Source organism: Amborella trichopoda, chromosome 1, assembly GCF_054954075.1.
Source record: "Amborella trichopoda isolate Santa Cruz 75 chromosome 1, AtrichopodaSantaCruz75HAP2 v2.0, whole genome shotgun sequence".
Classification (NCBI taxonomy): Eukaryota; Viridiplantae; Streptophyta; class Magnoliopsida; order Amborellales; family Amborellaceae; genus Amborella; species Amborella trichopoda.
In genome coordinates, this window is record NC_142336.1 from 24,949,429 (window position 1) to 24,975,390 (window position 25,962).

At 43.6% G+C, this 25,962-nt stretch overlaps 1 long non-coding RNA gene across 3 annotated transcripts in view; it reads left to right on the forward strand.

Annotated features, from left to right (window-relative positions):
- LOC110007130 (uncharacterized) overlaps nt 1–21,235 on the forward strand; it is an 89,247-nt gene extending 68,012 nt beyond the window's left edge. For all 3 annotated transcript variants that reach the window (XR_016046006.1, XR_016046010.1, XR_016046009.1), the window contains one exon: nt 21,017–21,235. This is a non-coding gene — a long non-coding RNA (uncharacterized LOC110007130). The remainder of the gene's footprint in view (nt 1–21,016) is intronic.
- Nucleotides 21,236–25,962: the final 4,727 nt, after the last annotated feature.

Here is a 25,962-nt window from a genome sequence, read left to right on the forward strand (position 1 = left end):
CAACCGACGTTAAGTGTTGTCAGACGCAGTTGGCACTAAGCATTGGTAAACGTAGCTGACGCTAGGTATTAAAAAACATAGTGCCATTGGAAGACTCGGTCAGTGCTGATCTAGTGCCTTCCAAGTGGGGGAGAGGTCGGCACCCAGGATTTTACCGATGAGGCTCTATCAAGGGGCGAGCCCATTTGCCTGACTAAGCCAGTATGCAAGCTAGAGTGGCCTCTCAGTGTCACCTTCATTACTGACCCTGTTCATTTTGAAGTTCGCGAGGGTAATGACGGAAATGTCTGTATTGAAGAAGGGATAGCACTGCTTCATTGCATGCATAGGAACATAGCCTCTAGGGAGAACTTGCCCACCCTAGGGAAACGAATGGTACAAGCAAAGGGGCTGCTAATGTGGTCAGCAAAAGGCCTTCGAATTTAGGGAGAGCACCAATACTTGAAGGGATACTCTTCCTGGACTGCCAAGGTATTGATGTTGCACAGAAGATCTCTTGAACGTGCTTCTCTATTAGCAGCGGTCCAGTGTTCGGGCAGCTACTATGATCGGTGCTCCAATACAGGGAAGGTATTACTAGAGGATAGCAATACCTGGCTTCTTGAGCAAGGGGAAGTAGGAATCTCTTTGTTAGATCTTTATTTTATTGGGGGCCTTCTGATAATCGGGGTAATTTATGATGAGTTCATGCCCCAATACTCGATCATTTTTTGTGGTGCTAGCTTGGGGGATGAAGAGCCGACGGTCAGTCTTCAAAAGATTTTCGAGGCTTACCAATTGATCGCTACCAAGTCTAGCAACGGTCAGGTGACCTCCACTGAATGGGTGAAATTCTTCTGTGGGGACTATCCCGAAGGCAATCGGGGTACTCTGAAAGGGAAAGGGAAGGCATTTACGAATGGGACGCCTCCCGTGTATCAATCCAAGACCAAAAATGATTATCTTTTTGGCTGCATATTTGACCTTATTTTTGTGCAAATTCATGCTCCCTAGACGAGCAGAGGACACTCGTCCAGGCATATTGTATGTGGCTTGCAACATGGAAAGAGGGCATGAGTATGCCCTTGTTCAGCTAGTTTTCTTTAATATTTGCCATGGCTTGGGGGCCATCTCCTGTGGAAAGGCCTACAAAGGTAAAGATGGAGGGAATGGCATTGTAGGAGGAAAGGCATTTCCTGGGGATTTTAAAACTTCATTCCCCGTCCATTATGTGTACAGGTGGCTAGGGGCCTATTTCCCTGACACCTATGTCAGGCACCAGGACTCAAGAGGTAAACTGTGGTCGTTCTTGATGAGGATTACCAACCAAAAGGCCATCTTCCATTCCCCAGGGGGAGCTTGGAGTTTATTTGGGAATGACTCGTTAAACATGCGGCAAGTCCCATTCCTGGTCGGAAGCTTCACCAATCGTTCTTTCATTGATGAATTGGCGAAGGAGATAGATGGTGCTCCAACAACCATTAGGTAGCTCATGTTCATCCTGATCATCAAAGGAGGAGTTCTACCTTATCAGACTCCGCACAATGTCAAACTAGAGGGGTATTTCCCTCATCGATTCGCCCATCAGCACGGGCTTGATCAGAGTTGCCCCTTCTCCGTGTTTTTCGAAAAGTGTTAGGGCAAAGTGAACACAGGGAAAGCGGAAGAGCTTGGGACTCTCCGCGAGTGCTGGTCGCCGGAACATATACAGACTGCTTGGTCCGCATGTCTCCAAATGACCGAAATCAACAAGTATGTGTTGCCTCACTTTGGTAGGAAGGTCCGAATGACGCAGACTTATGTAAACTGGTGGAGAATTACCAGCAAAGGATATGGAAATGTTAATCACCTCTGGAAAGGGGAGAACGGTAATTAGCACCAGGATACCAGGCAGAGGAGACAGGTGGATACCCTTGCTCCTTACGCGGTGTTAGTCTTAAAATATCCCTCTAATCGGCAAGCCATAAAGTTTCACGCGAGATAGCAGCTGATGAAGCCTCACCAAACTTTCTTGCGATGAAGACGAGGACTGAGAGCATCTTTGATAATCTTAATTCCATCTTCGAGTGGGATGAGGGATGCAGGGTCCTAGGTTGTGAGAGGCATCCCATTTAGGATTTGAACGCACTAATCAGGAGCAGTCCCCACAGTAAACTGCCTAAGGGTCCCTCTCAGGGAGGGAATTCTGAAGCAGCCACTCCTTCTTCGGTACGGGAAAAGAAAAGGAAACGCTCGTCCGCCGCCTTCTCCAGTTAGTGGGCGTACTCAGAAACGTGGGGGTGTCGAACTTCCTTGGATCTCAGAACCAGGAGGTAGCTCTTCCTCCTCTGATCTTTTAGCAACTCCTCTATTATCACCTTCTCTTTTTCCACCATCTTCTGTCTTGCCTAAATTATCTTCAATTCTAGCTAGTTTTTGGGCGTGCACTCATGGTTTAGCCCAATTCTACATAAACATGCAAAGCTAAATTGTAAAGTCTTTTAGTCCATTTTTGGATTGATTAAATAAAACTTCCATTCCTTCTTGAGTTTGTGAGTACGTCTTGGAGAGCGAGAGAGGAGACAAAAAAAAAAGGGTCGGTACCCTTTGCGCAGGTAACTTTCTCTCTCCTTCTCTCTTTCTCTCTCCTCCTCTTGTCTCTTTCTCTCTCCTCCCCTCTTTCTCTCTCTTTCTCTCTCCTTCCCTCTTTCTCTCTCTCTTCTTTCTCTCATCCCCTCTTTCTCTCTCCTCCCCTCTTTCTCTCTTCTTTCTCTCCTCCTCTCTTTCGCTCCTCCCCTATTTCTCCCTCTTCTTTCTCTCTCCTCTCTTCTCATATCTATCTCTTTCTCTCTCCTCCTCCCTTCTCATCTATATCTTTTTCTCTCTCCTCTTTTCTTTTTATCTTCTCCTCTCTTTCTCTCTCCTCCCCTCTTTCTCTCTTATTCTTTCCTCTCATCTCATTAATATCTCTTTCTCTCTCCTCCCTTCTCATCTCTATCTCCTTCTCATCTCTATCTTTTTCTCTCTCCTCCTCCCTTCTCATCTTTATCTCCTTCTCATCTCTATCTTTTCTTTCCCCTCCTCCCTTCTCTCTCTTCTTTCTCTCTCCTCTCTTCTCATCTCTATCTCCTTCCATCCCTATCTCTTTCTCTCTCTTCTTCTCATCTCTATCTTCATCTATCCTCTTCTAATGTAAACGACGAGGCCCAGCATCGGTTGGTTTTCTCCTTCTGTCACAATTGATGAGGCTTAGTGTCTGTTGGTTTTGTCCTTCCTTTGTCACTCAGCAAAACCTAGCACCGACTGATTTTCTCTCTCCTTTTGTCTGTCAGTCAGTGAAGCTTAATGTCGACTGATCCTCTCTTCTTCTCTCTCCTCTCCTATCAATCAGTGAAGCCTAGCACTGACTGGTCTTCTCTCTCCTCTTCTATCAGTCAGTGAAACCTAACGTCGACTGGTCTTTTCTCTCATCTCTAGTCAGTTGGTGAAGCCTAACATCGGCTGGTCTTCTCTCTTGTCTTCTCTCTCCTCTTCTGTCAATCTGCGAGACCTAACACCGACTGGTTTCCTTTCCGTTCCCCTGTCAGTTAGTGAGAACTAGCACCGACTGGTTTTCTCCCCCTTCCCTTGTCAGTCGACGAGACCTAGCGCCGACTGGTTTTCTCTCTCTTCCTCTATCAATCAACGAGACCTAACGTCAATTGGTTTTCTCTCTCTACCTTTGAAAGTCGGTGATACCTAGTGCCAACTGGTTCTCTCTCTTCCTCTGTCAGTCGATGAGACCTAGCACTGATTGGTTTTCTCTCTCTTCCTCTATCAGTCGGTGAAACATAGTATCGATTGGTTTTCTCTCTCTTCTTTCTAAACACATTCGGTAATGCTTAACCCCGACTGCGCCTTCCTTCCCTCTCTCTCCTTTATTCTCTCATCTTTCATACTCTTCTCTTCCTTCTTTCTCCCTCCTTCTTTCTTTCCCTCTTTCCCTTCTTATTCTCTCCTCATAGCCTTAATTCTGCTACTCTTTCGTTCGACTAAGAGGGATTGAGATTAGCCTCTCATGGTAGTCCGGTCGTCTAGACGTAATATTGTTGTGCCAAGGTTACTTGGCCCACGTTATTGCCACAACAGACTGGCCATCTATTCTAGCTAGTCGGTATTGGTAACGACATTTAGTAGTAATCATGTGAGTCGATCTTAGTTATCGAGCCCGCTTGACTACCACGTCAGGCCAATTATCCATTAGCCTAGTCACCGCTCTGATCCTCTCATTTAGTCGAATTATTCTCTCCCCCGTCTTTCTTCTCTTCTTTTTTTTTAATGCACATGCTTGTGTACGTTCATCAAAGAGGAAAAGGGTGAGGTCTGACCCACCTGTGTTATAACCTTTACCATATATGTGTGTGATTGCAGAAAAACAAAAAACAAGAAGAATACAAGCCAAGGGAGGTGATTTCAAACCAGTTTTATTACTCGGGGGATTTCTTCGTGATCTAAGAGCGCGCCCACGCTAGTCAGCCCAAGTAAGTCTTGAACCCACCTTTAAATTCGTCTCTCATCGGTTAGTAACACCTGCCCTCGTCTTTGAACGGGGTTCCCGAGAGAGAGATCTCAAAAACGTCTCGGGTCTTCCCTCAAAACCCGAGACTCGTGTCGTCGGATCCCAAAATGATCCGAAGGGCAAGATCAAGGCACCTAACCAGCTTGGCGACTCCATTGGGGACTTACTACTCCATAATCGGATTGATCTTGTTTGGCTAGTTTCTTCTTTGTCTTTACTCACTTTAATATGGCTTACGGGTTTTGTAACCCATTTATCAAGATCGAGGATTTTCTTATCCCCATATTTGAGAGTGTCCTTAGGGAACAAGTTCCTTTAACTTTGTTCTCAACCATCCTCTTGAGCAAAGACCCCTTGTCTAGCTTCCAAGTCTTAACCTGAACCGGCCTGAGGTGGGACCTAAAAATCCCTCACTCCCCATCTCCTCGCTTTGGCGGAACCTCCACCAAGGCGCTCTGCATCGGTAGCACTTCTATTGCTCACACAGCATGCACCCAGCCACTAGCAAGTCACTTGCCGATCGTCTTTCCGAGGTACGTTGGAAGGCTGCTCAGTTCCTTTCTGCAAAAGGGAAAAAAGCTGACATTGCTTACGTGGGTCGCCATAGAGCTACCCCCAACATTTCTACACCATTACTCTCTATCCCTAGAGGCTCATCACGTCGATGTGGAAACCCCACGGTCTCCACTCCTCACACACACCACAAGGCTCGTGGGTTACCCACTCGAGCCACACCTTAGGGAAATCCTCCTATTACCTTGAGACCGTGTCCAAGATCAAACCTTTTAAGGTCAGATCTGCACACGCTACTCATATGCATCCCACTACTCGGGGCAACGCCATTGCCACGCCAACCTGAGTACCCAAGGGACAACCTTCTCGTCCTCCTACTCTGCACACACAAGCACACCCTGTAAGGAGCAGCCATTTACCTGTTCCCTTGCAAACACTTGCTCGAGCCCGGGTTGAACCCCAGGTTTCCCTTAACCCTTCTTCAAGCGACGCACACACGTCACCATCACAGACGCCCTCTCGCCCTCGACTCAGGTCTCCTCATGAGTCAACCCTACTCTGGCCCTCTCCTTCTTCATCGAGCAAGCCCGTTCAACCTCGGTACTAGAAAGTTTTCCATAAGAGTACCATCCTGAACCAGCCCCGTCAATTTGGTCTTGTCTCTTGACCACACAAGAGACCTCGGGGCATCGACCTAATGATAGATCGAGTCCTTCATCCTCCCCATCCCAAGATGACTCCAGTTCCTAGCCCTCATCCATTGCCGAACCTAATGGAGATAGCTCTCTCCTGTGCAAGAAGAGCTGACCAATCGTGACCTAGATCTCAATTTTGGCATGAGGTTCGTCAGAACCTCAAGACTAAACGGGATACGGGTCTGTAAATTTTGCTAGGAAGGTGACCAAGGCAGTCAAAACAAACAATTCTGATGACCTTGTTAGCCCGAATCCCTTCAACCCCCTTCAAACGATGAAGCCTGAAGAAGAGCTCCATGAGCCCTGTGATGTGGTTGCTGTTGTAGAAAAGACCCAGCCGCTCAATAGCCACCGTCCCAAGACTGTCGAGAACCGATCCAAACGCGATCAACATACAAGAGTGGAGTTCAATCAGGGCATGCTGACCCCTGCTAACTGACCTACCACGTACAACTTGTCAAGTTCGCAAGCCCTCTGTTGCCACAAACGTTGACCTTCATAGTGGAACGGTCAGCGTAATGGTCATAAGAGAGCCTGGTGATACGCAGGAAGAGCGCATGAACAAGTTTGAGGATAGGGTGCATGCAATGATGGAAAAGATCGATCGTATTGATGCCGCACACCAGTCGGCTAACCATGAGGTCAATTCCCATCACTCCGATGGTGTACCTCCATGGCAGTCCCCTCCTTCTACCTCATAGGACAATTCTGCCCCTCATCCAGTCTCTCAGACAGATATTGACGCTATGGTCATCCATAGACTAAAGAACAAACAAATCTCAAGGATACAGGGTGCAACACCTTATCAAAGGCTGTACCCCTCATATATTGATCACGTCTTGTTTCCCTCAGATTATAAGAAAGGGAAGTTTCCTTTATTCAACAGAACCACGTCCCCGAACCAGCATATTGCCCACTTCCAGGCAACATGTCGAGAAACAGCGGCTGATGGGAGACTTCTTCTCTGACTGTTCGTTGAAACCCTCGATGGCCCAGCATTTCAATGGTATTCCCGACTCCCTGCAAACTCAGTCCATACGTGGGAGGAGATGGAGAAGATGTTCTATCAACGCTTCTATGAGGTTGAGAGATTGGTTCAAACGATCAAACTTCTGACCCTGACTCAAGACCCTGATGAGCTCGTGGATCAGTTCATATCAAGATGGAGAAACTTGGATTCTCACCATCCTAACCCTATACTTGAGAAGGAAGCGGTCCAAACTTATGTGTGGAACATGCGACCCGAAATCGCTCTACATGTCGAGGCCTCTAATCCGACCTCCATGTCAGAGTTGATCTCTAAATCAGTCTGCATAGAAAGTCTATCATGCCACCATGGTGCGACACGACAGTCATCTACAAGTTCAACAAACAACCAGGGCAATGGTAACTCTCAAAATAACACAAGGAGTAGTCAACAGAAAGGAGTAATCAGTGCAGTCGTCATGGTCATTGATTCAAAGAAGGCTCCCTCCCAAACTTTGGACCTCTCTAAAGGGGTAAGCACAGCAAAGGTAGTACCCTAGGTAGGCAAGCAACAACAATCATACAATCAGGTACCCCACCAGCCAACCTTGATCGGGGTGATTATTTGACCACGCTCAGGAACAAGGTCTACCCCTTCGAGAAGGAATGGGTCCCTGCACTGTTCCTATTATTATTGGAACATAATATGATCCAGCTTCCCGAAACCAAATTCCTTGAGCAACGTGGCCTTGACACTCAGGCGAATTATTGTGCCTACCATCGGAGGTTCAATCATCCTACATATGACTGCTACACACTGAAGGATATTATCGAGGCCTTCATTCTGACGGGTCAGATAAAGCTTGAAGACTTAAAGAGAGCCTTCAGGGTTGCCAAGGCCTCTCATGTCGTAACCATCCAAGAGGAAGACGAAATGCCCGATATCCCTTACCCTTCTTCATTATAATGCTTCAAGAAGGCATAATCACACTGAAGCAAGTGAGGCAACCTTGTCGCCTTGCTAAGGGCACAAAAGATCATTGGTGCCCTTACCATCAGATAAGAGGCCATTACCCGTCAGAATGCACAAGTTTCCTTGATATATTTGCAAAGAAAATGCCGGAGTGTTAGGGGTTCTACAATCTCCCTGTAAGTGATCCCCAAGTCATCCCCCCTATCGGGGCAAGAAGGTCTCACAGAGCAAGACCTTCCTATCAATGACTGGGACTCTGCAGAACCCTCGATTCCCTAGCCATGGATAGTCTACCATGGTCGAAGCAGACTCAAGTCTGTAAGGCTAGAAGCAGTTTGCTAAGCTAGGGTTGTTCACCGGCCCAGCAAGATGAGTCAAACATCACCTCAAAAAACCAGAAAAAGATGGGCACCAAGGGCTACTTGCTGATGAAATAATACATCTCAACCCATAGCTCAGCAGGAATTTCTCAAGCCCCTTCCTCCATTGACAACTTTACTGGATTTCATCCCTGACAGGATCCTTCTTCCTTCTTCATCCTATCAAGAAGACATCCCTATGCCATCTCCCCATCTAACCCTGGTGTGCCATCTCCCACAGGGATGTCTTCTTGACAGGATGTCTTAAAGCACTCCCCAACGGTCTAAGCAAGGGAAAGACCTAAAAGACACCCTGTACTCATCTAACCCTAGTGATGACGTAAAAAGCTGCCCAGATCGGTCTGATGAGGGAAACGACCTTAAAAGTCCCCCACCTTCTAACCCTTCTCCTCTTTCTTTGCCTGCTTCTCATTTTCCCTCTTCTGTCTCTCCTGTAGGTACAATCTTGAAATGCCCGAAATTCAAGGCTCTAGACCGAGAACTCGCAGGATCCAATATAAGCAGGACGCAATGGAAACAATTGAGGAAGACCCTCACACCAACAACAGAATTCCTAACAGTTGCTGATGCCCTGACAACTAAAGCCAACGTAGAGCCACGTTCTTCAAAGAAGCAAAAGAAGTCGGAGCCAAACTTTGAGCAGAGATTGAGAGAATCAAATGGGCAAAGCTCCTATTCTCAGGGAGCTTTCCACATGGTGCAAATTTTAGGAGCACTACTCACCACGGGGCAGATAAATCTCAGATCGGGGAAGACGCTGCAGCCTCCACTGCAGAAGTCGGGCACCTTGAAGTTTCCCAGTTCACCACTGCCCCCTTATCCAAAGACTAGTCTGCCTATCTTATAACTCCCTGAGCTCCATCCTAATCCTAACACTTTAAGCAGCCCACCTATTCTCCAATTTCCTGGGACCTCTTTTATCCCATGCACCCTGTCTCTTCCAAAACCTCAAACTTCCATCAATCAAACCAAGTCAACCAGCACGCCAGAATAAACCTTTACTACCCAAACCTACTCCTCAACCCAGCATAGCACCCAAATCAGTGGCAGGACCATGAGCCCAAGGCCCTGATCAAGAAAAGGTGAAACAGGATGTGATAGGGCATCCACGAAAGCTTCCAGCCCTTCTCAATGTCTACGATGCCCTCAAGCTCTTGAAGGAGTACCGTATGGCTTTGGTTCACGCTCTCTCTAACCTAGAAGTGTACGAAACTGAAGTAGAACCCATTGAGGTAGACCCAACAATTCTACAAGGATGTATACCAATCACCTTTTCAGAGGACGATCTGCAGCTAGGGGAAAAGTTCCATAATCGCCCTCTCTTTATTACTGACAAATTACATGCATGTCCCATCAACCGAATTATGTTTGATGGAGGGTCGGCGGTCAACCTTATTTTAAGGAGGATCCTTACTCGATTAAGTTTGGGATCCGAAGATCTTACCCCGACCCATGTCACAATTCAAGGGTTCAACCAATCAAGAGAGAAGCCAGTCGGCATAGTACGCCTTTGCTTTAAGATCGATGAGTTGAACAATTACACCCAGTTTCAAGTAATCGACACTGACACTTCTTACAATATTCTCCTCGGTCGGCCGTGGCTCCATGATCAGGGGGTGGTTCCATCAACATTGCATCAGTGCTTCAAATATAATTGAGATGGGAGAAAACATACGGTCTATGCTGATAACATATCGTTCCCTGTGGTCAAAACTCACTATGTAGATGCTAAATATTACTGCACAGATTTGGCCTTGCCTCAGAAGCCGAATGATGAAGGTCACAAGTCTACTAGCAAGACTGCGTCCTTGTCTTATGAAGATGTTGAGGATGTTGGGAGGACACTGTTGAACATGTTCAAAGAGGAAGAAAGGAAGGGTAGAATTTTACCCCGAAGTACTCTTCATTCTAACATCCCAACCATCATTCCTCAAGAAATTCCTTCTTCGCTCGAAAAGGAGTCTTCGCCCTCTGCCCCAGTTCTAAGCCACCTTGGCAGGAAGATGAATCAGAGGTCATTCTTGAGATTGAGCAAGCCATGAGGATAGAATTCCCGGCTCCAAGGGTCACCTATACACTAGACCAGCAGAAAGTCTTGCACATCCACATTGCACTCTTGACAGCCGAAGCAGCATGGCAACCGCCGTGAAATATTTTTTAAAATCCAGTTGCTATAAGTATAGAGGATACTCCTCAGACCGGCGACCAGCTAAAAGTGTTACTTCTCCCTGACCACTCAGGAGAGCAGTTCAATAAAGAGAAACTTTCTTTCCCTCAAGGACAGGATCCCCTAGCAAACTTAAGAACCGAAGTCCGCAGTCTCCAGAGTGAATTGGAGGTCATGCATATCGCTTCAAAGAGTTCTTGTCGGAGACTAAAACCTATGATGAGCTTAAGGTAAATACGCCACTAATGGAGGCCGAGGCCCCTCTTGACTGGACTATCTATAGTGACCAAGCTCACCAAATCATGCGGAAAATGAACTATGAGCCCTTGGATAATCAGACATTAAAAGGAGAAAAAGCAACAACTCCCCATTTTGAAGCTATCCAAGCCACAGCAGCCCATCATGGGGCTAGGCAAGGCCTAAGGTATTAGCCTCTTGGGGCAATGAAAGTGGCATTCAAACAAGAAATCACATGAGGTGCAGTAAAAGTAACAAGGGAATGAAATTGTGCAGCAAAGTCAAAAGAGAGAAGCACTTTATTCATCAAGTTAACATTTTTACAAAGTACTGGCAAGAGGAAGTGACATGTTCAGAAATAATCAATCATCTTGTTGATCTCTGCATTGCACGTTGCAGGAGAGGTCTCGGTGCCCTGGATATGCTCCTTCAATTCCCTCACCGTTTGAGTCTCCTCTGTCATCGCCACAGTTTCCAACTCAATTGTGCCATTGAGTTTGGACAAATCTTCGACCAATGAGGCCTCCATGGCCTTACTCTGAACCATCTCTATATCGAGGCCCTTGAATTCCTGCTTCAGTATTCGCATCACCTCTCAGATTTCAATCATTATCTTGAAGCTTCCTTACGCCTCCCTCTTAAGGTCTCGCTAACGGCCAGTTATCATGGCCTTCTTCTCGATGCAGGCATCTATTTTCTCGCGATGACGCAAGGTCGACTCTTTCAAAGAGGCTACCCTGCCAGTTTCTTCTTCATGATGAAGCGCTCCTAATCGCCGGCTCTCCAACTCGTTTAGAGTTGCATTGAAATGGGAAACGAGGCCCTTGAATTCCTGCTTCAGTATTCGCATCACCTCTCAGATTTCAATCATTATCTTGAAGCTTCCTTGCACCTCCCTCTTGAGGTCCCGCTGACGGCCAGTTATCATGGCCTTCTTCTCTATGCAGGCATCTATTTTCTCTCGACATAGCAAGATCGACTCTTCTAAAGAGGCTAACCTACCAGTTTCTTCTTCATGATGGAGCGCTCCTAATCGCCAGCTCTCCAACTCGTTTAGAGTTGCATTGAAATGGGAAAGAACTTCTGGGGCACTCCCAACCACAGTAGTCGTGGTGAACTCCCTCAGTTTGCCAAGGCTTCGCCCAGCTCATCAAGGGGCCCCTCAAGCCCTGAAGGCTTGCTCTAACCATGCCTGCAATCATACTAAAAACACCACTAAAAACAAGCTTAGATGGTGCTGCTGAGATGACAATTGCTGAAGAAACCTCGAACTCAAGAATCCAGCTTATTGAAATAATAGCCATAATACCAGTCTCGATGGCTTGACCTTCTCTTATGGGGACCTCTACTTCTTCTTCATTCACCTGAACCGTTGTCTCAGCATTATCAGGTTCAGGAACTGCCTCTTCTCTTTGGCCTTTGCTAGCCAATTCATCTCTAGCCACGGTTTCTTCCATTTGGTTTCTGCCTTCAGCAACTAGAACCTCGGCTATGAAGAGTTCAATTCCCTCATCTTCACGACCTATGTCCACGGGGGCAGCAACCTCTTGGTGCTCATACACATCATCAACTTTAGGCTCTTCTCCTTGAGCCAAAGCCCCTGCCTCGGTCAAGGCATCAAGCTCCTGAGGCATGGAGACCACATCAACATCAGAGCCCCTATCTGGAGCATTGGTTATAGCGCCTTCATCCTCAGCAGTCTCCATCCGAGCCGTCTCTAACTTCGAAACTATCCCGAGACTCAAGGGTGCCTCCTCAAGATCCGGAGTCATCTCCCGATCAGAAGCAATGACAATAGGCTCAGAATGGCCAGAATCATTTACCTCGGTTTCTGAAGAAAAAGAAAACAATTTAGGAGAAGCAGAAGGTGGTTCAGAGAGCGCAGAAGGTGATACCGGAGTAGTTCTTAACAGATCAGAAGAGGAAGATTTACCTTCTGATTCTGACGCCATAGGAAGCTTGGCACTCTTACACCTCTGAATACGCTCACTAACTGAAGGCAGGGCATGAGTATCGGCAACAGTTGAGCTCTTTCTTTTCTTTCCCCCTTCAGAAGTAGGAGTTGTCGCTTCAGATCCACCTCCTTGAGAAGACCCTCCATCTAATTTATTGTGGGGACCACTCCCAATAGCCACCCGTACACATAATGCACATGGAATGGAGTCTTGAAATCCCTGGGAAAAGCCTCTCCTCCAAGAATGCCACTTCTTCCCTCTTTTGCCCTGTAGGCCTTCCACGGGAGATGGCCCCTAAGCCATGATATATGTTGCACATTACCGACTGAGCAAGAGCAGACTCACAGCCTCGGGCCATGTCACAGGCCACATACAGTACGCCTAGACGAATGTTGTCCCCCAGCCAGGAAGCACTAATTTGTACATGAATAAGGCCATGTATGCAGCCAAGAAGACACAGTCATCGTCAATCTCAAGTTGATATAAGGGAGGCGTCTCCTTTGCGACAGCCTTCCCCTTCCCCTTCGGAGTATCCTGACCGCCCTTAGGATAATCCCCACAAAAGAAGTTCACCCATTATGTAAAGGTGACCCTTCCATTGTCAAATCGGCCGACAATCAACAAGAAGGCCTCAAAGATCTTTTGAAGGCTGGCAGGTGGCTCTTCATCCCCCAAGTTAACATCATAGAAGATGACTGAGTTTGGGGGCATAAACTCGTCATACATAGCCCCAATCATTGGGAGGCCTCCAATGAAATGAAGATCTAGCAAAGAGATCCCCGCTTCGCCATGACCAAGCCAAGTATTGTTGACATGGCTCCATGTCTCCAGTAACACCTTTACTGTATTGGAGCAACAGTCATAGTAATTGCCCGAACACTGGACCGCTGTCAATAGCGAAGCACGTTCAAGAGTACTTTTGTATGATGCCAATACCTTGCCAGTCCAGGAAGTGTAGCCCTTCAGGTATTGATTTTCCCCTTGAATCTGGAGGCCTTTTCCTGACCACCTTAGTAATCCCTTTGCATGTACCATTCGCTCCCCTAAGGTAGGAAAATTCTCCCTGGAAGCTATGTTCCAATGCATACAATGAAGAAGTATCATCCCTTCTTTAGTATTGACAATGGCATCATTACCCTGGCGCACTTCGAAACAAACAGGTTTAGTAATGAAAGTGACACTAAGGGACCACTCTGGCTCGCACACTGGCTGGGTTAGCCAAATGGGCTCACCCCTTAATAAAAATTCACCTATAAAATCACAGATGCTGATCTCTCCCTTTCTTGGAAGACTCTTCACATTGGGAATTTGGTAAGAAGAACTAGCCATTATAAAGGGCTTGGTGGTTTACTCCCAAAATGTCGCTAAGACACTGGACTAGTGTCCACTGAGTTTGACAACACTTAGCACCGATTGAGTCTTTCAAATGCTTAGCGTCAGCAGAATTGCCAACACCCAGCATCAGTTGCGTTCTAGACAACTAGCACCAGTTGAGTCTTTTAGCACTTAGCACCGGTTGAATTGCCAACACCGCCGGTTGCATGCCAGACGACTAGCGTCGGTTGAGTCTTTTAGCACTCAGCAACGGTTGAATTGCCAACACTCAGCACTGGTTGCGTGCCAGACGACTGGCACCGGTTGAGACTTTTAGCACTCAGTGCCGGTTGCTTTTTTCAACACTCAGCACCGATTGAGATTGCCAATACTCAGCATCGATTCAAATTGCCAATACCCAGTGCCGGTTGAGCTTGTCCAAGGCCAACGCTGACTGTGATCGAATCTCTTACACGTACCACGAATCTCAGTCGTGACACCTCGAACTTAGCTGCATCGACTGACAACCGTCTCCACGTTCTTTGGCGCCATCTCACACACGAGCAACTGACGATCGTCACCACATCCCATACGCCTCCCCTAAGATGGTTCACCTCCATGACGGTTCACATCCACCAATCGTACACCTTCCACGACAGTCCATTGTTCGTCTCCCGCCAGATCTTCTCCTATGCCACTGAAAACCCACTGAAAAACTTTCCTACCTAGGTTTTTTGCCTGGACAGCACTAGTACCTCACCGAAAACTTCTGCAAACTTCTTTAAGTTCCCAAAAACCTCTGCAACACCACTAATAGTGTCAGAAAGAGGTGACAATCCCTAGGAAACTTCTAAAAAATCCTCGAAAAACTCCCAAGACATGCGAAAATGCTCACGAGGTAACTTCCTGCCTCTTCTGCCAAAAAAGACTAAAGTCATAACCTCTTCTATTTGCTGGAAAACTCCCTGGAGAACTCTCTTTCCCTCTCCTTCCTTGCAACTTCGTCGAATTCTTGGCAAAGTCTGCACGCCAAAGGTCTTCCCTACAAAATTGGCTGGAATCCCACTGTTGGCCGAGAACCTTACCTGCAAAAATTTTCTTGAAGTCCCGCTGCTTGCCGGAACTTCGACTGAACACTCTCTTCTCATGGTTAAAGAAAACTTGTGCTTAAGGTTTTTTTACCCCTAGTGAAAAATGAGAAAAAATGGGATTTTATCCCCCTTATATAGCCTGTGCTACCCTCAAATACCCCTCACAAATTGGGAATTCCAGTCACATCCAAAGGAAGCTAAGCGACGATGAGCAGGGATGGGCTTTGGCTCAAGGCCCGAGGCGCGAGGTAACTCCCATCAACCCAACCCTAGGGCCAGGTCACTACATCGCTCTCTCACTGTCGTGTGCTCCTCTACCTTATCCCGTCATGCACTCTATTAGACTGGGAAAACCTGGGTCCCTACATCATCCCCCCCCTTAAAAAGGATTTTGTCCTCAAAATCATATCATTATCAGTCAAAAAGGTGGGGGTACTTCTCCCGGATCTTGTCTTTATGTTCCCATGTTGACTCTTCTCTTGAATGGTATTTTCATTGCACCCGGACCAGGGGAATTTTTTTACTATGCAAAGTCTGTACTCTCCTGTCTAATATCCCAATTGCTCATTCAACATAGGTCAAGTCTTCCCTGATCGAGATTGGTTCTTACTTCAAGACATGGGACGGGTCAGGCTGATATTGTTTTAGCACCAATACATGAAAAACAGTATGAATGTTGGCTAAATCAGGTGGCAGGGCAAACCTATATGCCATGTTCCCATTTCTTTCCAGGATTTCAAAAGGCCCAATGAACCGGGGGCTCAATTTTCCTTTTCTGCCAAATCTCATTATGCCAATTATCGACAATACCTTTAGGAAGACTCGATCACGTACTTCAAACTCGAGATCTCTCCTGCGATTATCAGCGTAACCCTTCTGCTACTTGGGCTACCCTTCGCTGCTCTCGAATTAAGGCAATCTTCTCAAAGGTTATTTGAACAATTTCAGACCCCAATAATTTTCTTTCGCCCACTTCATCGCAACAGATGGGAGACCTACACTTTCTTCTATATAGGGCCTCAAAAGGCGCCATTTGCATATTGGCTTGGAAGCTGTTGTTATAGGAAAATTCTATTAGAGGCAAATGGTCTTCCTAGCTTCCCTTAAAATCAATAACACAGGCCCTTAGCATGTCTTTCAAAGTCTGGATGGTTCTCTCTGATTGCCCATCTTTCTAGGGTGAAAGGCGGTGCTGAAAGTAAGTCTGGTTCCTAAGGCTGACTGCAAACTTGTCCAAAACTTGGAGGTGAACCTGTTGTCCCTATCGAACACCATGCTGATAAGTATTCCATGTAACCTTACAATTTCTCTGATGTATAAATAGGCCAGTTTATTCAAGGCATAGGTTGTGCAGACCCATAAGAAATGAGCAGCTTTAGTTAATCGGTCCACAACGACCCAAATACTATCATGTCTCGCACTTGACCTTGGCAATCCGAAAACAATGCCCATAGTGATGTGTTCTTATTTCCACTTCGGTATGGGCAAGGGTTGTTACAGTCCAACGGGTTTCTGATGTTCCGCCTTCACTTACTGGTACATTTTCGTGCTCCCAGGGTGTACCGTGTAGTGGGAGTGGTGTGCTTCTTCTAGAACAACCGGTTTTACACTCCTGTCATTAGGAACACATACTCGGTCCTTAAACCTCAACAACTCATCACTACTCATGGTAAAGTCCTCTTTTTCTTCCATTTTTATTTCTTCAAGGTCCTTCATAAGTTGAGGATCTTTTTTTTGCGCTACTTGAATATGTTGAAAGAGTTGGGGCTTTACCCTCATACACGAAAGTATTCCGACCCCATCATTGAGAGGTAGAGTTGGGTGTCATTCCACTGCATCCTCTAGTAATCTCATTTCTCGGACCATAAGGTGTGCCACTAATATTACGGCTTTTCGACTTAAAGCGTCGGCTACAACATTAGTCTTGCCTGAATGGTAATCGATTGTACAGACATAGTCTTTTAACAGATCCATCCATCTTCTTTGCCTCATAATCAACTCCTTCTAGGAAAATAGGTACTTTAAGCTCTTGTGATCTGTGAACACCTTATAGGCCCCATAGAGGTAGTGCTCCAGATCTTCAATGCAAACACTACGGCCGCAAGCTCCAAATCATGAGTTGGATAGTTTTGCTCATACGGCTTCAACTGTCTGAAGGCATAAGTAATGACTTTACCTCTCTGCATGAGCACACATACGAGCCCTTTATGGGATGCATCGGTGTAAACCACAAAAGTCCTCATTTCCTTCAAAAAAGGTTAGTATCGGGGTTGTGGTTAGTCTCTCCTTAAGTTCCTGAAAGCTCCTCTCACATTCCTCTGACCGCATAAATCTCACATTTTTCTGGGATCAGCAGCATAAGGGGGAGAGCTATCTTTGAGAATCCCCCACAAAGCACTTGCAGCATCCTGCTAACTCTAAAAAGCTATGAACTTCAGTCACATTTGTCGGTCTCTCCCACTTAAGTACGGCTTAAATCTTAGAGGGGTCGACCGTGATCCCATCTTTAGAAATGATGTGCCCAAGGAAAGATACACTATGGAGCCAAAACTCACTCTTGCTTAATTGAGCATACGATCTTTCTGACTTCAAATTTGCAAGACAGTTCTCAAATGTTGCTCATGTAGTTCCCGGTTTCTCTAATATACCAAAATATCATCAATAAATATCACTACAGAATTGTTTAGGAAAGGTCTGAATATCATATTCATCAAATCCATGAATACAGCGGGGGCATTAGTTAACCCGAACGGCATCACAAAGAACTCATAATGACCGTATCGAGTTTTAAAAATGGTCTTTAGGATGTCTCCCTCCATGAATCACAGTTGGTGACAACCCCATCGGAAGTCAATCTTTGAAAACACTTGGGCCCCTTGGAGCTATTTAAAAAGATCATCAATTCTAAGCAGGGAATACTTATTCTTCACTGTTACTTGGTTTAACTGCTTATAGTCAATACATAGCCTTAGGGACCCATCCTTCTTCTTCACAAATAAGACCGGTGCACCTTAGGGTGACACGCTATGTCAGATGAATCCCTTATCCAATAATTCTTGCAAATATTCTTTCAGCTCCTTCAATTTTGCTGAGGCCATTCTATATGGGGCTTTGAAGATGGGAACAGTGTCGGGGGCTACATCTATCTCAAGTTCAATCTCCCTTATAGGAGGTAGGAACGGTAACTCTTTTGGAAATACCTCGGGGTACTCTCTTACTTACACTTGATCATAATAATTCAATAATTAAAAAACAATCTCAATATTCATATAACATACTCAATTTAACCAATCATGAAGCCATTTAATAACTGTAAATACATAAAATTGACATGCAAACATATATGAGGAAGCCATAGTTTGAACCCCTTGTGCCCGGACCACGAAAGGGCCTTTTGAGGACTTAATTTTGTCTCATTGTCTAAGGCACGGGTGATAATAATAACTCAATGAGATCAATCCAAAGGGAAGTAAATGATCACATTTATTTCACTTAATAGGGATCAAATCATGAAAGAGACATGTATCAAAATAGCCCTTCAAAGTTTGAGAGAGATATTACACGAAATAAGGAAGTTATGGTGAAACTACACCATGTGGTCCATAAGGGACCACATGAACTTTTAAACATTAAAAAGGGAACTCAAGGGACTATTTCTTATGCTCAAATATGATGAAATAAACATCTCATCAGTTGTATATTCTCAATAAAAATTCCAGAAAAATAAGATCAAGAAAATCAAGTTAAAACTACTCAAGATCATGGAGTAAGCAAGATAGTCTACACATACTATGTGTATAGACTAAACTATTACTTTGGGACTCTTCAATGATCAAGTTTTCATGACCAAAAACAAAGAAAGCTACTGTAAATTAAGAATTACAGTAAGATTTATAATGGAAATGAGGTAAGAATTATAAATATGAGAAGAAAAATCAATACCTTAATGAAGTTATAGTATGAGCTTGATCACATAAATGAGGGACTACTCCATGGAAGGGTTTCAAATGAAAGCTCAATGAAGAAGATAGTCTCATGAGTGACCACATCTTTTTTAAGGGCTCTCCCTCTCTCTCTCTCTCTTTGAAGTGAATACTCATGTTAGGTTTATAATTAATCCCATAAGTTATTTTTATACTTAGATAATAAACATGGATTTGTCCTTCATCCTTGATGCCTTAGATCAATGACACATGAGAGGTTTTTATTCAACCCACTCATCGATATCTTATCACCAAGATCAATGGATAAGCTTTTGACGCCTTTCACTCCTTAAAACCAGGTTTATAATCATTTTACCTTGAAGCACATAGCTCCATGTTTCATTTCTTATTAAGTCCAAATTCATGTTTACACTTATGCCCATGGTTTTTGAATAATTTGTGAGAGTCAATAAAAGACAATGACATGGACATAAAGGTAATATGAGATATTCACACATATGAATAAAATATCTTATGACACCACTAATAGAATTTGAATAATAATAAAGTTTCACATGGGTGGTGTCACAAGCCCATAAGGTGGTGTCACATAAGCTATACCCACGTGCTACAAAATCATATGTGGATAATAATATGAATTAAATTAATTCTCAAAATCCCCTGACATCACACATGCCAAAAATGGCACATATGAGAAAAAAAACATGCGACTTAAATCAAACTTACGTAATAACAATATATAATACTTTAAATAACAAGATAACATGTTATAACATGATACCAACAAAAGAATTAATGGTAAATAGGTCCCCACATGGATGTGAATCAACATGATGTCATCCACGAGTGGGGAGGTGGGGGTGCCATGTGGCATCCCTATGGCCACTTGGGATGGCATCCCATAGAATGTCCTTGTTTGATATTTATGTAAAACAAATTTGAAAATCATATTTTTATTTTTAAAAAAATTTGAAAAATCTTTCAAAAATCCAAAAAATTCTCTAAATGATTTCTAAACATTATTAAATAATCACTCATCAATATAAAATATTTTCTCATTTGGGCCAAAGGTAAATGAGATCTTTAGACTGATAACACTAGTCGGAGTCCTTCATTGGGCTAACCCGAATGACGTTCCACTAGTATCTCAAGCTGATCCAATGGACCTATGATCTATAGTCTATGGCAGAGATACATAAATGGTCACATCAAAATCACAGAAGCAGAGTTTTCCGTCATCGGGGGTTCAATGGATTATTAGTGCACCCCTGCAGGACATGTTCCTACTAAAATACATGGTCCTCTCAAAGGACATGCGCACTAGCTCTTCTAAGTCAGATAATATTATAGAAGAGTGAATTTCCCATACAGCTGTGGGTGCACATGCCATGGAACGGTCTCGTGTCAAGATACGAGCTCATGTCCCATCAGCCGACCATTCCATACAAGGCGAATACTCTTTTAAATACTCGAGTTTTATGATTCTCGATTGGATTCTCCAAGCCATGACTTATCACATCAACTATGAGGCATTCTAATCAATATAGTCATGATTGGGAAGTGACCCTCACACCTCCTCGAGAGTTTACACTCTCAAAACGTATACCCTCAATGCCTCAAATACTCGGGGTATATGAATCTGAGCCCTAATGTGCCAAGCACCCAGATTCAGTCTCTCTCTAACTCCCACTGAGTGTAAGACTATTGGCTTGAGGGCCTAGAAATGCCACATAGCTAACAGCTCTCGCTGTCGCACGCTCCTCTCACTGCCGTGTGCTCTTACTGTCGCACGCTCTCACTACCGCGTCCTCTCACTGCCGCGTGCGTTCTCATTGTTGTGGGCTCCTCCTTGTGGGCATGAGTGAGGACATTACGAACTAAGACACCCATTTGTCATTGTCTTCCCTCCTGAATGAAGGTAGAAGTCCCAAGTTACACGATTAGCATGGTCTGATCGATGGGACATCTACTTTCGAAGTAAGCAATTCTAGCTTCTAATTGGGTGTACTATGTTTCATGTCTGAGTCTTTGACCCATTACTATGATAAGAGATGAAGCAGTTGTAGCTCATGCAATGTGTATGTTCTGATATCTGAATTCTACTCCTTCTTACACTGCTAAAGAATTGTAACATGACTCCACTTTGTGACCCCTGTATGAATTGTGGTCACTATATATAATTATCATTATTTATAGGCCGAAATGCAATAGTGCTGATCTACTTACTGGGCCTTTAGCTCATCCCTTTTATTTTCATATGTGTAGAGTGATAACTTCCGACTCTTGAGAGCGACAGCTGAACATCTGTGGTAGGCGACTGAAGCTCGATGCTTGGCAAATGAGCTTATTTATAGTAGGTGTTTGGTGGCAGTGCCACAGAGTTGTTTTGATGAAGTGTTGTAATTTTGTTGTCAGGCTTGTAGTGCCTTGACCATAATTGTAAAAGAATTTATTGGAATGCTTATGTATAATATGATTTTACTCTGTGTAGTTTTTGGAGTTTAGTGAATGAGTTTTATTTTCTTTCGTGGTTTGCTTTGATTTCGCATTTCTAAACGCGTTGAGCCACTCTCATCTGAGTGACGTTCGTCACCTTTGGTTGCGGTCTCGCACTCTGTTGTCCCCCTGCTTATACAGTAGGGGTCAGGGGGTGGGGTTGTGATATGCCAAATCACCATCCCATGAGGTATTTCTCATTATGGTGAGGGGTATTTTTGTCACTAAAAGGAAGCCTTTTTAGTGGAGGCTCGTAAAAAAAAATTTTGGAGAGAGAAACGTAGAGAAAAAAAGTGGGTGAATTCTTTTGTAGAGAAAAGGGAACTTGTAGAGAGAAAAGCTTGGGGCTGAAAATTGGGGGTTTTTGCAACAAAAACCTATCACCACCATTTGGGGCTCATCTTGGGCCGTTTTTTGGCATTTCTTTGCGGCATCAGTGAGTCAAAAAAAGGAGGCCCTTGTAGGTGGTTTTGTTGTAGGAAGTTCTTTTGTTTGAGTTTTCCTTGAGATTATATAAGGTAACTCTACATAACCCCAATCTTGTAAATTTTCCTCTTGATAGTGAATACATCTTTGCCGTATTACTCATGGACATAGCCCATCTTGGGTAAACCACATATATGTGTGTGTCCCTCTCTACTTTCATTTATATTGTGCTTTGATGATTTCCCATATTGCTTGTTTTATTGCTTTTATATTTTTCCCAATTATATTGCACTTGTTATTGCATCTTGGGCATGCTATTTGAATGTTGAGTGGGAATTGAGATATCTCGATTTGCTCAAAAGGGGGATTTGGGTTTTCCCGATTTTACAACAGTAGTGAGGGAGAGAGAGCCACACATCTTTTTTCAGTTTGGAGGGAGAGCAACAACATGGCCCTATGGTTTCTCAGCACTATCAGTGCAGTGAGGGAGAGAGAAGCAACAATTTATTCACAATGAGAGAGCAATAATAGGATAGGGTATCTCAATGAAAAAACAGTAGGCTAGGTTTTCTCAGACATGCGAGGAAGAGAAAGCGACACAGGGTTAGGGTTTCTTCATCTCAAGGTAGGGTTTCTCAACTACGCGAGGAAAAGAAAGAGTCACAGGGTTAGGGTTTCTCAATTAGTTTCATCGTGGTAGGGTTTCTTAGCTACGTGAGAAGAGAACACATGGTTAGGGTTTCTCAACTCAGGGTCGCGTTCCATTTTACGATGGACATGAAATATCTCGATAAATTAAAATAAATGTAAAAGGGAAAATATTTCTCCATATCCCCTATTTTTAAGTTTTATTTCTTGATAAACTCAGTTTCAAAAGATATATTCTAACCCCCTTGCCACTTTAAACCTATTTTTTAACCTAAAAAAATGTAAGAAAGACATGTTATTTTTAAACCCAATCTTTTCTCTCTCTTCACTTATATACCCTAAATTTATCTCTTTCTCTGTCTTCCTGATTCTCTTTCACTCTCTCTCCTCTCGTGTTTCTCCAAATACCTCTCTCTCCTCCTGATAATTTCTCACCTCCATGAAACCCTTCTCTCTAAAAGTTTAAGAGGATGATTTTTAAAAAAGACATGTCTTTTTAGATTTGTTTGACCTAAAAAAAATCAAGTTTAAATTAGCTTAGGGGTTATAAGAAATAAAATCTACAAGTTTTATACCCCAATATATCTTTTAAAACCTTGGGTCTATTGTGAGATGAAAGCTAAAAATAGGGGGTATAGAGATATTTTCCCAATGCAAAATATCGGCTTCGTGACAGGGATAGTGTTCTTCAAATAACCTTGGATTGGCTTATTCCACCACTTTGGGTGGAATATTGTTATCCATATTTTTTAAAGAAAAATGTGAATTGGCTTTTCTGCGGGCTTACACTGTCCATAAGCTATTGTGCTGCCCAAACGAGAGATAAGATCCTCATACCGTGATAACTTTCTATTAAATATGCTAATCTGGGTACAAACAGACCCTAAACGATCCCTTCCTCCCCCCAACAGCAAGGATACAAGTACTTTTGTTTTTTCTTTTCTTTTCTGTCGATATCAAAACCATGGTTCTTTATTCTCAAAAGCATACAATTTTTTGTAGTTTTGGTGGGGCCCAATCAACACCAATTTTATCAATCTTCTTAGCCCGTCTCATGTGTTTGACAAGTTTTTTCCTTTAAGAATTTGCAAGTCTAAAATTGATAATTCAACTAGGATCAATGGCCTAAGACTGGTTCTTAGTTATCTCCTCACACCATACTCAGTTTTTTAGAGAGAGAATAATACTAGAGAGAAACGAATCAAAAATTAATAAGCATGGGAAGTGAGAGAATCACATGATAGAGAAACAAGTGCGTAAATCCATTAAACCCTTTTTGTCCATTAAATAAACCTTGGGCTGTCATTGACCTTTACTCTCTCTTTTTTTCCATTATTGGAGCAAACCATGTGGTTTTGCAAGTGTTAGTCACCAGATTGATGTCTATAACATTATTCTCACTTAAACTGGCTGATTTTGTGGGGAGGAACAATTGCGAAGCCCACAAAGCAGTTGGTCATTTTTCGTAGCATTCTCAAGAACCACAATACGATAGTTATGTGTAACTTATTGATTTGGGTTCTTTCTTTTCTTTTAACTATTCATCCTTTGATATTTTCTCTCAATTTCTCTCTAAATATAACAGATCTTGTATGTAGAGGATAGTTTTCTCATGTAGGGCTTCTTTGATTTCGCCTCCCTCTCTCCTCTTAATTCACCAGATCCACAATTAAATTTTCTCTCAAATGGCAAACAAAAATTGCGAAAATTCATCGTATATTGATCCACATGAGCTCCCAAATTCTTCAATGTCTTATGCAATTGGACAAAACTCCCCCAAAACTCATTTTACATTGGTCCTCGTAAGCTCCGAAAGCCTTCAATGTCATATTTTCTTCATAATAAAACCATTAAAGCTTGGTTGTAACTTTCAACGGAATTGCATGCCATGAGTGATGATAATCTGATAGCCCATGGTTGTTGCAGGAGAGAGAGAGTCATGGACTTACCATTGATGAGTAAGACAATTTTTTGGTGGAAACAGGGAGGGGTGGGCAAAAAGGTGAAAAAATATTGAACTCCTTGGATCTCTTTGAATCTGTCTATCCATTTCGAAGGAGGGATGTCATCTATAGTAAAGCCTTTTAAGGAATCTCCATAGGTTGGGAGTGGAATATTGGGAAGTCTAAATTCTTTTGTAGGTATGGGATCTGAGTCTGGTTCCATAGGTTCTTCTGGAGGGTCAGCTTCTGGTTGGTTCATCATGTACAGAGGATCAAAAGTTTCAGACAATGTTGTAGGTGTAGAAGTTTCTGATAATGAGTCAGAGGAAGACCGGGTTTCAGAATGAAGGTTTATCTCAGAGGGTTTGGTAAGATTCTTTAAGAAGGTGCTCATATCACCAAGAGGTTCGGGTTCCGGTAGCTGTATGGAACGAGAAGTGGATGAGGCAACTATATCAGAATCAATTTCTGAGGGTTGGAACATCTGGGTTTCTTTTTTGGGAGGCTTATCTATAGGAGATGTCTGGTTTGGTTTTTTGGTTTGGGAAGGACTAGGTTCTGGTCTAGGTTGTGGTTTTCTTAATTGGGGAAAGAACATTTCTTCTGGAAATCTTCTTTCATCTTCATAAGGATTATAGGATCTTAGTCCAAAAGGTCTAGGGTGAATAATTCTAGTAGGGGGATACAAAGTTCTTGTTGGTGGAAAAGGATCTGGGTTTCTCAAGGTTGGATAACTTGGTTGAGGAGAAAAGGTTGGGAAAGGTTGATATGGGGTTTGGTATGGAGATTGATATTGGGATTTCATCCAATAGTCCTTTTCAAGGCTTTGCAATCGTTTCTCCAAAAATGCTTTTTCTTTCCCTTTGACGGACTACAAATAAGATTGTTCATGCATGTCTTTTACACAATACAATATTTGCAAAAGTTCTTCATGTAACAGCTGAATTTTTTCTTTCAAATCGATAATTATGCGTGTCAACCCTTGGGTGTCAGACGAAAAAGTGTTCTGGGTAGTTTCCAACTGGGCTTTCATAGAATTTTGGGTAGTTTCTAGTCGCAGTAATGGCAAATTTTGAAACTTGGAATTCTCAGCTTGCCAGTTTAGGCATGCTTCAGCAGATGAAATCTGTTTAGAAGTACCAGAAGAGTCTCTTGCCGGAGGGGTTTTTATTTTCCAAACATGCTTTTCATTTTCTTGTATTTTTTCGAAATCACGTAGAGGAGGAAAACTATCTGCATAATTTGAACTGGAAGGGTCAAACATTAAACAGCTGTTTTGTACCTTGGAATTGGAATCATCATCTTTATCATCCCATCCAGTGGGAATGATAGGAAAAGATTTTGGGACTAATTTGGGAGACGTACCATAAGTCACATAATAATCTCACTTACCTGAACTTTCTCCTAAGAGATCAACTGTAGGATCTCCATCCTGGTATCTCTGGCGCAAGGATTGTGAAGAAGATTTTTTCTTTGGAGCTTTTTTCTTCTTTTTTATCTCCATTTCATCATCAGTTTGAAGGCAAGAATCACAGTTGCAGCAGTCAAACCAATTATGGCCATCTATGGTTTTCTGTTCATAAACGGGTTGGCCCAGTTTGTTAAAGGCAAGAATTGGAACCTTTTCGAGCATTCCTTGGAAATGAGTTGGAAAAATATCGCTGGTCTGATTTTCTTGACTGGAGGGTACGAAATCAA